Source organism: Colossoma macropomum, unplaced genomic scaffold, assembly GCF_904425465.1.
Source record: "Colossoma macropomum unplaced genomic scaffold, Colossoma_macropomum, whole genome shotgun sequence".
Classification (NCBI taxonomy): Eukaryota; Metazoa; Chordata; class Actinopteri; order Characiformes; family Serrasalmidae; genus Colossoma; species Colossoma macropomum.
In genome coordinates this window covers 33470173-33486537 of record NW_023494786.1, presented here as the reverse complement: position 1 = coordinate 33486537, position 16365 = coordinate 33470173, and positions in this window count along the sequence as shown.

Sequence of the window (16365 nt, the reverse complement as noted above, 5' to 3'; positions counted from 1 at the left end):
GGTTCTCTGCATTGTTAATGGGTTCTTCAGATTGATGGAGAATGTGCTGTAGATGGTTCTATATAGCATCAAAGAGTACATTGTAACAACAGAATAACCCTTTTTGGTGCTATATAGAACCCTTTTCCAAAAGGTTCTATATAGAACCATATAAAACACATTTTCCATCAACCTGAGGAACACTTTCACGATGCAGAAAAACCTTTAATCATGCAAAGGGTTCTTTGAGTGTTCATGGTTCCTTATATAACCATTTTCTTTAGTAAAGAACCCTTGAAGAACCATTCTCTGCCCACCTCTCACTGTAACATATACATTTATTTTTAATCAATTGTTTATTTGTTTCTTCTTAAATAGTTTGTTTTAACACACTTCTTTAGTAAAGGGAATGGTTCTATTTAGAACCATGAGTTCTATATAGAAGCATTTGCATGCTTAAATTGTTCTCTGCATGGTGAAATGGTTCTTCAGATCGGTGGAGAATGTGTTGTGTATGGTTCTATGTTGAGCCTTTTTGAAAATGGTTCTATATAGAACCGAATAAAGTCCTTCTCTTGTTACAAGTTTGATTCATAACAATAGCAGAACCTTCTTTGGTGCTATATAGAACCACTTACAACACATTCTCCAGCAATCTGAAGAACCATTTCACCATGCATGCAAATGGTTCTATATAGAACTCATGATTCTAAATAGAACCATTGCCTGTACTAAAGAACCCTTTAAGTACCATCTTTTTTTAAGTGTGTAGCCAACATTTAATTTAAAACATTGTTGTACTCCTACACACTTAAAAAAAGATGGTTCCTCAAGAGTTCTATAGTAAAGAAAATGGTTCTATATAGAACCATGAACACTAAAAGAACATTAAAGGGTATTTTGCATTGTGAAAGCGTTCTTCAGATTGATAGAGAATGTGCTGTAGATTTTTCAAAATGGTTCTATATAACACCAAAAAAGGGTTCTTCTATTGTTACAAGTTCGTATTATAACAGTAACAGAACCCTTTTCAAAAAGGTTCTATATAGAACCATTTACAGCACGTTCTCCATCAATCTGAAGAACTATTTCATGATGCAAAGAACATTTTAATCATGCAGAGGGTTCTTTTAGTGTTCATGGTTGTATATAGAACCATTTTCTTTACTAAAGAACCCCAGAAGGACCATCATTTATAAAAGGGTAGTTCTGCAGGCTGTTTAAATGTGGCTCTGCTGGTGTATTTTGTCATAGATCATAAGATCATATATTGTAAATCAGTATTAAATATGGTGATGTTATACGTTCATCATATCTACCAGTAGTGCCGGGCAATATGACCTCAAATCAATATCACGATTAACTGAATGTTTTACCTCGATTATGAATAATGAATGATTATTTTTTTGTTTTTTTGTTTGTTTGTTTGTTTGTTTGTTTGCCCTCATAGTTCACTGAAAAACTTTAAATATGCTCTGCATATCTTAATGTAAATCATCTCAACAGCCAGATCGGAATTCACTTTTAAGACTTTAAGTAAGACTTTTACGTCAGTCCAACTCGACATTCATCATAATTTCACGCTGCTGAGACTCATAAACACTTGGGCTGATATTTCTGCACAAAATTTTGAAGAGACTCATCAAAACCCTCCACGTTTGAAGAGATTTCTAAAGAAATGTCCGAACGCGGCCGCAGGAGAACGAGGCTGCAGAGTTAAAGAACAGTTAAAAGTCTGAAAGCGAAGTTTAAAGAATCCGAGGACGCGAACCAAAGAAGTGGCCGCGCCCTTTTACAGCTCAAACACATTCTGGGTGATGAGCCCAGCTGTCAGTCAGTGAAGCTTCATGATGGCTCCTGTGATGCTGGTGAAGATGAAGCTGATCCTCCGGGAGCGACTGGTGTTCGTTGGCGGTCGTGATGGTTGACCTCTGGATGAGCCGTGAAGCAGCGTGAAGCTCTGATCTTTTGCTTTGTGGGTCAGTTTAGGAGCTGATCTGTTCAGACTGATGATACAGATCACATTTAAAAGATAATCTGAACAGCCAAACAAAGAAATCAGATTTGGTGAGAAAATCAGTTCTGGGCCTCTTTTACCTGCTGTGTGAACGTAGCTTTAGCTTCTATGATGCAGAGTGGACATGGCGGAGTCACTTGACACGTGCGGTAGTACGTTTTTAAGGGGACAGTGCATGAACACACAGAGTGGGGAAAGGATTAGCAGAATTTAAAAAATCGGAATAACTGACATGGGCAAGATTACGTCAGTTAGAGGTTCTGAATGTCGGTTTCGATTACTTTTTGATTAATCGCCCAGCCCTACCTCCCAGCTTCACAAACAGTAAGCAATGACTTGATTCAGGTCTGGATCTGCTTTAAATCTCTAGAGCCTTGTTTTTGTATTTGAGTGAGGAAACATCCAGCACTTTCTCCTCTCGCGGCTCTGCTGGTGTTAAATCACAGAGTGAAAGGCTGCCTGTGGGAGTAATGCAGCAGAACGGAGAGCCGCCACCCAAACGGACGAGCCAGAACCTTCACTTAAAGGCCAGTGTGTCCAGGCAGGCCAGGTAAAGACGCTTAATGGGCCTCTGAAACCCAACGCTGTAATTACAATCTCCAAAACAGAGTGAAACGAGAGCAGCGACTCGCAGCTGCTGGGAGATTCAGACGCTAATGAGGGGAGCGGGTCAAAGCCAGGGCAGAAACACAGAGAGAGAGAGAGAGAGAGAGAGAGGACAACACTGAGGGCCTCCGAGAGGAAGAGTGACAAATCAGTGTCCAGTCAAATTACAGGCCTGCATTGACTTTACTTATATTCAAATGTGTACATCATTTCTGCATTAATTAAATAAATAAAAAAATCTATCTCCATGTTTTTCAATGTTTTTCAGTAGAACTTCATTGCTTGGAATAAATTCTCTTTACAGTAACTTACAATAAAAGTCAAGGATGATGTCTTCTCCTCTAAAGTTACCACTTTGGAGATCTTTTTTGTTTTGTTTTTTTTGTTTGTTTGTTTGCTTTTTTGCATCAATACCAATTTTTTCAATTTGAGTACAAGTACATATTTTTAGCACTCGCCAATACCGCACTGAGTAACCTACCTAGAATGAAGTAGTTGTCAGTGTAAATGAAGTGCGTTAGCTAGCTATGCTACATTAATTACCTTGGATCGAGGAGCGCTGCAGTGGAGAAGAGCTGGTTTTGTTCTACATTAGAAAAACACTTCTGTACAGCTGTGAGTAAAGAACATTTCATAGTTTTGATCCTCATCTTTTTCAGCAGCAGCCCCTTACTCCCGTTGTGATGAAGTGCTTTGAGAAAGTGGTTCTCAGTCACCTGAAAGCAGCGCTCCCACCATCACTGGATCCCCTCCAGTTTGCATACCGCTCTAAGAGATTGACAGAGGATGTTATTTCCACAGCTCTTCTTTCTGCCCTCACTGACCTGGAAAACCGGAACACATACATTCGGATGCTGGTTATTGACTTCAGCTCCGCCTTCAATACAGTCATCCCCACCAGGCTGGTCACCAAGCTCAGTGATCTGGGAATCAGAACCCCCTGTGTAATTTGGTCTTGGACTTCCTGACAAACAGACCCCAGTCTGTGAGATTGGGCAGTCATATGTCCTCCACAGTCACCCTGAGCACCGGTGTTCCACAAGGACTGCGTTCCTCTTCATACATCAAACTTCATTATTAAATTTGCAGACGATGCCACAGTGGTTGGCCACATCAGGGACAATGATGAATCAGCCTACAGGGAGGAGGATCCAGGTGGGCTGCCTGGTGTACCGCCAACAACCTCTCCCTCAACACAGACAAAACCGAGGAGCTCATTGTGGACTACCGGAAAATTAAAAGCTGCACATACTCTCCTGTCTGAATCAACGGTTCTGAGGTAGAGCGTGTCTCCAGCTTCAGGTTCCTGGGAGTGCACATCTCCGAAGACCTTTCATGGACACTCAACACCTCACACCTGGTTAAGATGGCACAGCAGCGCCTTTACTTCCTGACGAGACTAAAGAAGGAACATCTGTCTCCTCAGATTCTCACAAACTTCTACTGCTGCACCATCGAAAGCTTACTGACCAACCGTGTGACAGTGCGGTACAGCAGCTCCGCTGAGGCCGACAGGAAGGCCCTCCAAAAAGTGGTGAGGACCGCTGAGCGCATCACTGGCACACGGCTCCCTGCCGTCAAAGACATTCGCCACCAGTGCTGTGTGCATCATCAAGGACTCCTCCCACCCCACCACACACTGTTTAAGCCCCTCCCATCCAGGAGGAGACACAGAAACATTCGAACCAGAACCAGTCGGCTCAGGTCCAGCTTCTTTTCCCTCCACCATCACCCTGCTGAACTCAACACCACTCCACTAATACTCATATTTGTATGTTGCACACATTATTTATTTCCATATAACAGACTGTTCACTGTATATAGAATACAACACATAACTGCCTACTGTAACAGTATGTAACATGCCGTATATATTGTTTATATATACATAAATATAACACATTTTATATATATAGAAATATATACATATATAGAAATATATCAACAATATGCACACAATTACATCTGTGTGTGTGTGTATATATATATATATATATATATATAAAGAACACATGTAATTGTGTGTATATTCTTTATATATTTCATAGATATATTATATTTATGTCTATTTAGCACTATTGCTACTACGTACACTTCTGGTAGATGCTAACTGTATACGCCTTGTACATGTACTGAGCAATGACAATAACATTGAGTCTAGCTATCCATTAGTGCAGCTGTGTATACTCAGCTTACATCACATGGCCTCAGTGTTCTCTGCAATGCAAAGGGTTCTTTGAGTGTTCATGGTTCTATATAGAATCACTGTCTTTATTAAAGAACCCCTGAAGAACCATTTTTTATTAAAAAGCCTTAAGTGAACATTATCTTATTTGATTAAACGGCCTGTGTCTGTGTTGGTGTCAGTGTCAGTGTCAGTGTTCTGTGTTTTTAAAGCTGTTTTAGTAAGAATGAGATGTTTTCATGTGAAATAAGTACCTGAACCTTTGTTTATACAGAGGGTCTGTAGTGGGACGTCTCTGGCCTTTTTAAAGGCCTCAGTTCAGCTGCGGTTTCCTCCTCTGCTTCTGTTTACAGGCTGGACTGCGTCCAGTAGAAAACGTTGGGAAAGAAGCTCCAAACATGAAAACAGTAATCAAACACCTCTCTTCCTGACGTGGAGAGAGGTCATGAGTAAGAGCAGATTACTCGCAGCTACTTTTTCAGCAGCCGTTTAAAGTGGCAGCAAACATTCTTGTCTTTGTTCTGATCAAATTCCATCATAATTCTTCTTTATTATGGATTAAGTTTGATATCTGTGCTTCTATTGATGTACATAGATGCAGCATGACTACATACGTGTAATTTACTTAGTCATACTACATACATTAAAATTTATTCTGGTTTCTCAAACACTAGAGGGCGCTCCCGAGCAAGTCCAAAATGAATGGGTTAAGATGGAACATTTGAGCAAAATCATAGTTTATAAATGCTTAAACATTTCTAAGGTAAATGAATTAATTCATGTCCTGAACACAGAACAGAGTAAAACATTTTAACACTGCTGTTATATTTTTAAGAGCTTTTCAACTCGTGTTATAGGAGTTTAAAACGGCGCCTCATGTACATTCATGACGTCAGTGAGCGCGAACAGCCAATGAGCCGCGCTGCTCACCAACCAATCAGCACTTAGTAACAGTAATGCTAACCAATCAGCGCTCAGTAGCAGTAATGCCAACCAATCAGCGCTCAGTAGCAGTAATGCTAACCAATCAGCGCTCAGTAGCAGTAATGCCAACCAATCAGCGCTCAGTAGCAGTAATGCTAACCAATCAGCGCTCAGTAACAGTAACACTAACCAATCAGCACTCAGTAGCAGTAATGCTAACCAATCAGCACTCAGTAACAGTAACAGTAACACTAACCAATCAGCGCTCAGTAGCAGTAACACTAACCAATCAGCACTCAGTAGCAGTAATGCTACCAATCAGCGCTCAGTAACAGTAACACTAACCAATCAGCGCTCAGTAGCAGTAACACTAACCAATCAGCACTCAGTAACAGTAATGCTAACCAATCAGCACTCAGTAACAGTAACACTAACCAATCAGCGCTCAGTAGCAGTAATGCTAACCAATCAGCGCTCAGTAGCAGTAACACTAACTAATCAGCACTCAGTAGCAGTAATGCTAACCAGTCAGCACTCAGTAGCAGTAACACTAACCAATTAGCGCTCAGTAGCAGTAATGCCGACCAATCAGCGCTCAGTAGCAGTAACGCTAAACAATCAGCGCTCAGTAGCAGTAACGCTAACCAATCAGCGCTCAGTAGCAGTAATGCCGACCAATCAGCGCTCAGTAGCAGTAACGCTAACCAATTAGCGCTCAGTAGCAGTAATGCCGACCAATCAGCGCTCAGTAGCAGTAACGCTAACCAATCAGCGCTCAGTAGCAGTAACGCTAACCAATCAGCACTCAGTAGCAGTAACACTAACCAATCAGCGCTCAGTAGCAGTAACGCTGACCAATCAGCACTCAGTAGCAGTAACGCTAACCAATCAGCGCTCAGTAGCAGTAATGCCAACCAATCAGCGCTCAGTAGCAGTAACACTAACCAATCAGCACTCAATAGCAGTAACGCTGACCAATCAGCGCTCAGTGGCAGTAACACTAACCAATCAGCTCTCAGTAGCAGTAACGCTGACCAATCAGCGCTCAGTAGCAGTAACGCTGACCAATCAGCGCTCAGTAGCAGTAACGCTGACCAATCAGCGCTCAGTAGCAGTAATGCTAACCAATCAGCGCTCAGTAGCAGTAACGCTGACCAATCAGCACTCAGTAGCAGTAATGCTAACCAATCAGCGCTCAGTAGCAGTAACGCTGACCAATCAGCACTCAGTAGCAGTAATGCTAACCAATCAGCACTCAGTAGCAGTAACGCTGACCAATCAGCACTCAGTAGCAGTGGTTTGCTGTAGAATAAAGGAAACAGGTAAGTTTAATCTGCTGTTATTTCATAAATTGAAAACTGAAATTTTAGAGTTTTTTATTTAGTCCAGTGATAAAAGGAGCCTCGTGCATCTTTAATGCAGTGATGGGAAACACAGTCGCTCACAGAAAGCTCAGACTCTATGCGCTGATATTTTGATAAGTTAATATTTTGAAACATCTGTGAATAATATTTCAGCCCTCAGGTTTTCTGACACGGCCCTCTTTGACAAACGGTGCCTCAAACCAACGAAATATTTACTGATTTTCGGATGAGATCATTCACAGCACAAGATCTGTTTTCTTTAATAAATTTCTTTAATAAAATAAAATTTATATTTTCTCACCACGTTGGCAGATAATTGTGCTTTGATTCAAGACCATTTTTTAATTTGTTTTTATTTTTCTTCTTTTTTTTAGTGCATTTTTGCAGCGTAGCAGCTTCTCAGCAGAATAAGACTCTGTAGTCCTTAACTTCGCATCCGTTCACTCTCTCTATTCAAATGAGCTCACAGTCTCTCCCGATGTGTCGGTCTGATAAGGCAGAGATGTTATCTGAGAGCCTCCTGATTTGACTAGAACAGGACTAACTGAAACGTGGGCCTGGTTTTCAGCCTGAACACGCGTGAATCCACTATCCTGCCCGTCTACATGAGTGACCTGCTCATTTAGAGTCATTATAAGCAGATTTTTGCACCGTATTGATCTGTTTGTAGTCAGGATCAGTTCTGTTTGATGAAAAACTGCACTAAACTTTGGTGCTCAAAGGCTAAAGCGTTTCCATTGTTTCCCCTTAAACTTTTTCCTATTTACACTCCAAAAATATCATCATAGTGAGTGTCAACATCTTAAATGTAGTCAAAAAACTAATATTTCTCATTATGAGACTGTCGTAAGAATATTGTGAGATTATTTAACTTATTTCTAGACATTTTTACTTGTTTTTAAGCAGGTTTATCTTGCAAAAGTGTCTTATTTCATTGACAGATCATGTTACTTGTTTTAATCATTATTTCCTGAAATGAGCAAAATTATCTTCATTATTTCTCGAAACAAGTAAACTAATCTGCCAATGGAATAAGACACTTTCACCAGATAAAATCAGTTAAAACAAGTAAAAATGTACAGAAACAGGTGGAATAATCTTATAATATTCTTACAACAGACTCATAATGAGAGATATTAGATTTATTCACTACATTTAAGAAGATTTCACTTGCTAAGATGTTATTGTTTGCAGTGTAGAACCTGTTTCTGTTTAAACTGAGTGGCTGACGACTTATGTCCTTATCTAGAACTAGTCTAGTCAGCTGGCTAACAGCCTAAAGATAGCAAACATGATAGTCAGCTGAAACATTAACATCACAGTCTTGTTTTAAAGCACTTACAGTATGATTTACAGTAAAACTGTAGTATAAAAGTCTAAAAATGTCACTTGAATGTCACATCAAACCCAGGCTGAATCCCAAACGGCTCCGTACTCCCTAAATAGTGTTCTAGAAAAGTTTTGAAATTCAAACTTCTACAGCCAAGTAGTGAATTATTTTTGTGTACTGATGTGTCTGAATCCCAAATGACTGTTTCTTAGCTGTATTTTGCTCTGTTGAGCTGCAGGATCCAGTATTTAAACCCCTATGTAGTGCACTATGTAGGGAGCAGGGAGCCGTTTGAGATTCAGCCCTGGCATGGGAAGAGGGACCCTGTTTACCTGGTGCTAAATAAGACTGGAAATCGCTTTGAGGCGCTAATGGAAATTGTTGTCACAGCGGTAATTTGGAGACCAAAAAGTACTTATAAAGCGAAGGTTTTTTGCACTAAACAGTGCTGTGTTATGATATCGCTGCTGTCGGAAGAAAACCTCGTATTTCAATTTTTGACGCTTTTCAGTTTTTTACATAATTTGAAAATACCTGTTGTTCTTTACATTGTCTGTAAATTTCACGATAAATGGACAAAAATAAACGGCCCAAAATGACTTGGAAAAAAGTCCGGTTCCATTGACTTACATTAAAAGTAAAGCATGTTTTTTCCTTCTCCTGTAAATCTTTTCCGACAACAGCGATACGCTCATTATAATGCGACAGAAAGTTGAAAAGTTTATTATACATACAGTGATCCATGGTCCATGGTTGACTGGCAACAATACCACACTGTAAAGGAACTACATTTCTTGGCTGAATAGTTGTTTATGATGATTAGTATTAATAATAAATTATTTCTGAAGAAAATGGTATACTGTATCATATTTCATGTTGTCCGCTGTTTTATAAAAGCAGAAATGCACTCGAGGCCGTGCGTTACAGTGATTTTATCACGGGTGAAGGGGGTTTTACTCCACTTTGTGTCGTGCCTAATAACACCCTTCCCTGTAACGCATGGTCTCTCGTGGCTTATTGCTTACTTTTGTATCTGTGGGCACCTTTAGGTCCTTTAGCAGTACATTTTGGGGTAGACGTTCACATTTTTAAATAGTTCATTAGCATCATAACACAACTTTACATATAAAACAGTTCCTAAATAGTAAGTAAAATCGTAAGTTCACATATTTTGGGTGAAAATGTCACTTTTATTCATGTCCCACATCTATGATTTCAAAAAGAAGTTGCAGGACCCCCATGGACCCTCACAGGGCAGGTACTATTTGGGTGGTGGGTCATTCTCAGCACTGCAGTAACACTGACGTGGTGGTGGTGTGTTAGTGTGTGTTGTGCTGGTCTGAGTGGATCAGACACAGCAGTGCTGCTGGCGTTTTTAAACACTGTGTCCACTCACTGTCCACTCTATTAGACACTCCTACCTTGTCGGTCCACCTTGTAGATGTAAAGTCAGAGACGATAGCTCATATCCTCTAGTCCTTCATCAGTGGTCACAGGACGCTGTTGGCTGGATATTTTTGGTTGGTGGACTATTCTCAGTCCAGCAGTGACACTGAGGTGTTTAAAAACTCCAGCAGCACTGCTGTGTCTGATCCACTCAGACCAGCACAACACACACTAACACACCATCACCACGTCAGTGTCACTGCAGTGCTGAGAATGATCCACCACCTAAATAGTACCTGCTCTGTGAGGGTCCATGGGGGTCCTGACCACTGAAGAACAGGGTAAAAGGGGGCTAACAAAGTATCAGAGAAACAGATGGACTACAGTCTGTAACTGTAGAACTACAAAGTGCACCTATATAGTAAGTGGAGCTGATAAAATGGACAATGAGTGTAGAAACAAGGAGGTGGTCATAATGTTATGCCTGATTGGTGTAGATACCCAAGTATCTACAGTGATTTTACTGTATACTGTATACTGCAGATGAATAGGATTATACTGTAATAGAAAAGCAGCCATACAGTCAGAACTGATGTACTGACACATTATACATTTTACATCACTGAAAAAACATTTACATAACCGACACTGATACAATGTGAATGTTGTTCCCCTTTTTATTGTTTAAAGACTTTTCCAATAAAAAGAAAATGACCAAAAAAAGAAAATGTTTTGAAAAAGTACTGCTCTTGAGTCATTCATCATTTTTTAAATGCACATCTGCCCCACAGTTATCTGTCTTTACAGTGACGCTGACCAAAAATGACCTGAAATAAAGTAATAAAGACAAACAGTCCTACTTTCGATGGAGAGCTCATGGATAAACGTGTGGGAAATCTAATCTTGATCTCTCTGAATTTACATAAAAGCAAAATAAATATAGTTTCATATTCAATATTTTCAGCATGTCCAAACTGTACAGCTTATAACTAACATATTTCAGAGAGTATATTATATAACAGTGACAAAGCCCTTATCATACACGCTTAAAAAGATGGTTCTTTAGGGGTTCCTTAGTAAAGGCAATGATTCTACATAGAACCATGAACACTCAAAGAACCATGTGCATGCTTAAAGTGTTCTTTGCATTGTCAAATGGTTCCTCAGACTGATGGAGAATGTGTCGTGCATGGTTCTATGTGGCACCAAAAAGAGTTCTTTTCAAAAAGGTTCTACATAGAATCAAATACAACACATTCTCCATCAGTCTGAACCATTTTACCATGCAAAGAACCATTTAAGCATACAAATGGCTCTATGGTTCTAAATAGAACCCATTTTTAAGTGTGTAGCACTCTGTATTAGTAAGAACATGTCAATATATATGATATTTTCATGTTTCTCTAAATATCTGGCAGCCAAAACTGCCTGTAGTTGCAGAAACACTCAATCATGCTTACATTACATTACATAGTCATATGATGAATTACATTCAGTTCTATTTACTTTTTAACAGCTTTAAACACGAGTCTGAAGGTCTGGAATCTGATCTCCACACAGTTTCTCAGCCTGTTCGAGATCAAATCACAAACATAAACCATAAATAAGCTTAGAGACGTTTATTGCTCTGGATATGGAACTGTGAACACTCAAAGAACCATGTAAATACATGAATAGCTCACTGACTAGCTAAATGGTTCTTCTCTATGATGGAAAACCAGAAAATTGTGTTTTAATGAACCCTTTTAAAAATGGTCCTAAATAGCACCGCTTAAAGAACGTGTTTTCGGTTCTATACAGAACGCTTTTTGATAGGCGTGTATAAATAGATCCTCCAGCCTCAGTTCTAGTCAGTGTATTTCTAAAAATAAAAATATTAAAAATAATCTAGTTGAATGGAATCAATCTGGGATTTTTATGATTCACTGAATCATTTCATAATGAATCATAATCAAATCCAGTCAGAGGTTTAGACCCCTAGTGTTATCAATAACAAACGTCACTATTATTTAAAGGGGAATTCCTTCGATTTCTTTGTTATTCCTGCATAGTTAAAGGGTTGAGATGTAAATAGTCATTTACCGGGTCAGAACTGTTCACAGTGGTGGTGATAGTAACCAGACGTCCACCTCTAAAAGCTCCCTCACAGAAAGTTACTACATGAAATGGTTACAAATTCACTGCCTGATGACTGAGACACTGTTTTACGATAGTTTTGGGAAGATTTTTGACTAAAACGTGCTTTTAAAAGGCTTTTTTTCCAGATTTTCCACTATTTTCCATCATCAACATTCCATATAAACTCAGAAGACTCGTGTAGGTTCACTGGTGGTTTTGGATAGTAAATAAAATGTCTATGTTTGTGTTGTAGTCATGGCGACCCCTGGTTCCTATCACCACCACATCGGAACCATTTCACACCAAACCTCTCTGAATGACTCTGATTACATCCCACACACTGATATTATGTAGGGATTTTGAAAAAAGGTGGAGTTCCCCTTTAACCCAGTTCATCTCAAGCCCAGGCCTACAGGAAATGAACTGTCCGTTTCTATTTGCCCCATCTTACCACACCTGAACGTGCTCATGCAGGGCCTGATAATTATCTGACGAGGTGACTCGGTGTGCTAGAGGAGGGAAGCGTGCGCTGGTGCGGCGCAGTGATCCGCAGGGAAGCTGAGACGCTGTAATCAAATAGGAAACAGAATGAGGGAAGCAGTGGCTCTAGATGTAAAACAGTAGAGCAAACAGGTTAAACCACAGCACAAAAACCAACTCCCTTTACTGTGCTTAGCTTATCTAGGCAACAGAACTCCTGCCCCGCCCACTGATGACTCCCTATGACACATTCCATTGAGGCAGTAAAACAAAGGTTCAACAGCAGTGAGTAACACACAAGTTTAAACAGCAGCCGTGCTGGAACCTCCCACTCACTCAGCCCTCCAACAGGAGCAGAAGTGTCACGGATTTCAAGGGTTCTGATCAGGCCACGTTCACAGCACAGGGATGAAACGGCACAAACCCGATGTTTCTCTTCGTAAAGGGGAAATTCCACCAATTTTTCCAAATTTCTGCATGATTAAACGGTTAACATGTGAACAGAGTCACTCCGAGTGTGAAACAGGGCTGAAAGATTAATCGTTTCTATATTGAAATCACAATTTAACAGAGTGCAAGTTTCAAATTGCAAGAGCTGCAATTTTTTAATATTATGGTCTACATCAGAGGCGTCCAGGCTTTTTTCAAAGGGGGTCTGAATGGACCTTATCAAGATACCTGAGGGACAGTCACTCCTTGCCAAAATATTATTCATAAACGACTTTAACCCTCTGTTGCATGCATTATGAAAGCAATTTAATAACCTCACTTTTTTGCATGAAAAAAAGTCTTTGATTATTAAATTATATAATTACAAAATAATATAGAATGATTATTAATAATCTGTCCCGGTTATTAAATTCAAAACATTTTTAAAAATTGTGCAGGGATCTTCTTGGAGTATGTTGCCTTGAGGCAACATTGTGAGACAGTAGGAAGAAATGACATACAGCTGTGTTCCCTGAAGTGGGGAAACCTGGCTTGTGATTGGCTAAATCCATTTCACTGTCACACAGTGTTGCTCCTAGGCAACAAACATATTTCTGCAAATTCTCTCCAAAACAAAAAAATAATATTGAACGTTAAAAAGAGATTTAAATGTGCCCACTAAGAGATAGTATGACCAAGTACATGCTTTTTATTCACTTATTCAAACTCTTCCCTTTCTTGTTAACCTATTATGGTCTTTAAATATGTATAATGTTATTGTAAAGTGAGGAAAATGAGTTTGTTGCCCTGAGGCAACATCGTGCAATAGAAGGTTAAATGAGGCGGCCAGTGGTGCAGGGGGTCGCACTGTCACCGCACAGCAAGAAAGGCCTGGGTTCGATTCCCCGGCCAGGCGACCAGAGCCCTCTCTGTGTGGGGTTTGCATGTTCTCCCTGTGTCTGTGTGGGTTTCCTCCCACAGTCCAAAGACATGCAGTCAGGCCAATTGGAGATGCTAAACTGCCCCTCGGTGTGTGTGTGAATGTACATGTCTGTCTGTCCTGGGTGTTTCCTGTCTTCTGCCCAATAACTGCTAGAATAGGCTCCAGCTTCGCTGAGACCCAGAAGGATAAGTGGTTTAGAAGATGTGTGTGACTTTAAATATTCAGTATTCAAAATAATCATTACTATATTAAAATTGTAATTTAAGAGTGCAAGAGCTGCAGTTTTTATATTATGGTCTCCATCTGCAGCGTCCAAACTTTTTTCGAAGGGGGCCTGAATGGACCTTATCAGGAAACCTGAGGGCCTGTCATTCCAAAATATTATTCATAAATGACTTTGAATAAGGCGGCATGGTGGCACAGCGGGTTGCACTGTCGCCGCACAGCAAGAAGGGCGACAGAACAAGTAATGTTTATAGTACAAACTACTGAATTTGCTCTGATAAAAAGCTGCTTTCGTTTTTTTCTTCTTGTCCTCTGAATATTTGCTGTAACATCCATGCTGGGTTACATAATGTGCTTTAATATTAAACTCATTACATTCTCGTGACGTTTGAGACGCGCATTTGTTACGGTTCTCGATGAAAAAGTGTTCCATCACTCTTAAAACTGTCAGTTGTCACTGTCAGCTGCACTGTGTGTGTGTAGTCATTCAGTAATTCATTTGCAGGTTAACTGAAGATTAATCGCAGGTTTACAGCACTGCTGCCACCGTCAAGTGAAAGGAACAGCTGCAGCGTACAGGCTGGAGGGCCGAGTAAAAGCGATCCGCGGGCCACATTCGGCCCTAGGGCCGGACTTTGGACACCCCTGGTCTACATCAACAAATGTTGTCTTAGGTTTTAAGTGGCAAAATTTGAACCTAATAACACAGAGCTTGTGAAATGCCTGTAGATGAGTTAGAGCAATCAGAGGCAACCAAACCTCCATGTGTGGCGACATCACAACTACGACTTACTGGCAGTCTGGCTGACTACATTCAGGGGTCGAGCCCCAAGCCTATAAAAGTGGATATTCTGGTCCTACTGGGCAAAAAAACAACAGGCCTGAACCTTAATTTATAGAAAATAATTGTAACTAAACTCACAATATTAGAAAAATCGCGATTAGTTATTTTTCCCAAATCTTTCAGCTCTAGCGTGAAATGTTCCGTTCTAGATTAATTTACAGAGTCAGAACTGTTCACAGTGGTGGTGATAGGAACCAGACGTCCACCTCTAAAAGCTCCCTCACAGAAAGTTACTACATGAAATGGTTATGAATTCACTGCCTGATGACTGAGACACTGTTTTATGTATTTGAATGGTCCCCTATAGATGATCTACAGACACCTAAATTATTAACAGACTGATTTCTGATGACAAACAAAATCAACAACATTAGGCTCAGGGTTAGTTTTAGAAGCAGGTGTAAGCTTGTGTTGAGGTTAAGGTTGGGGTTAGATTTAATAGAACCTTTCACACTCAACTTAAAGTTGCATTTAATTGATACTTAGTTGAATGTTACTTAAAGACAGGCTTAGAACCTGTAAAGCACTAACAGGGGACCATTTTTTTAAATCCATTCATGATGGAGGGATACATGCAAGGTGTTTTAAGGCAAAATAGTCCCCATAGAAAACTTATTTTCTCAGATTTATCACTTTTTTAGTATCATCAGCACCTTATTATGCTGAAATTTTGAAAATAGGGTGGAATTCCCCTTTTAATGTGACACAGATGCTGTTATTGCAAAACAAACCTTTGCAATACTGATATGGCAGAAGGCTACAATATGCAAATGAGCCCTCTAACCAATCACAGTCCCAGATGAGTTTCTGTGGGTGTCTTAAATCAACACAGAGCTGGGAAATATGACAATATATATCATTATAGTGATAAATTATGTCACAACACAATACAGTGTGCTTTTCTGAACATATTGTGTAGATCGTCAGTTAAACACTGACCAACTGCATGTTTCATTACAAAGCAAGCAAAATTAGTCCCGTTTAACTGGATTTAGTGAAAAATATTGAGTAAAAATCACTGTGCTTTAATAGTATTTTTAAAATGTGTTTTATTTCCTCTGTTCCAACTGATCAGCTGTCTGAAAAAATAAATATTGTGACATATCGTCTATCGTGAAAATTTCTTGAAGTATCACAATATTATATTTTTGTCATATCGCCCAGCTCTAAACCAACATAGTGCAACAAAAGACCAGTGGCGGACATTAATTAAGTAAATGTAATTCATTACTGTACTTAAGTAGTTTTTTCGTGTATCTGTACTTTACTGAAGTTTTTCCATTTTGGTGACTTTTTACTTTCACTCCACTACATTTCAAAGTCAAATATCTCACTTTTTACTCCACTACATTATGAGAAATCTGTCGCTCCTTTTGGTTTATGTGTGAATAAAAACGTAACTTTTTCTGAATTTATACAAACACTATTTCATTTTATAGTAAATTAGTTTAGGCTAGTTTATGTTTATGAACAGAGACCTACAGATGCAGTTTAGTAAAGGAAACTCATTTGTGAATCTGAGTTTAAAGTTTTTA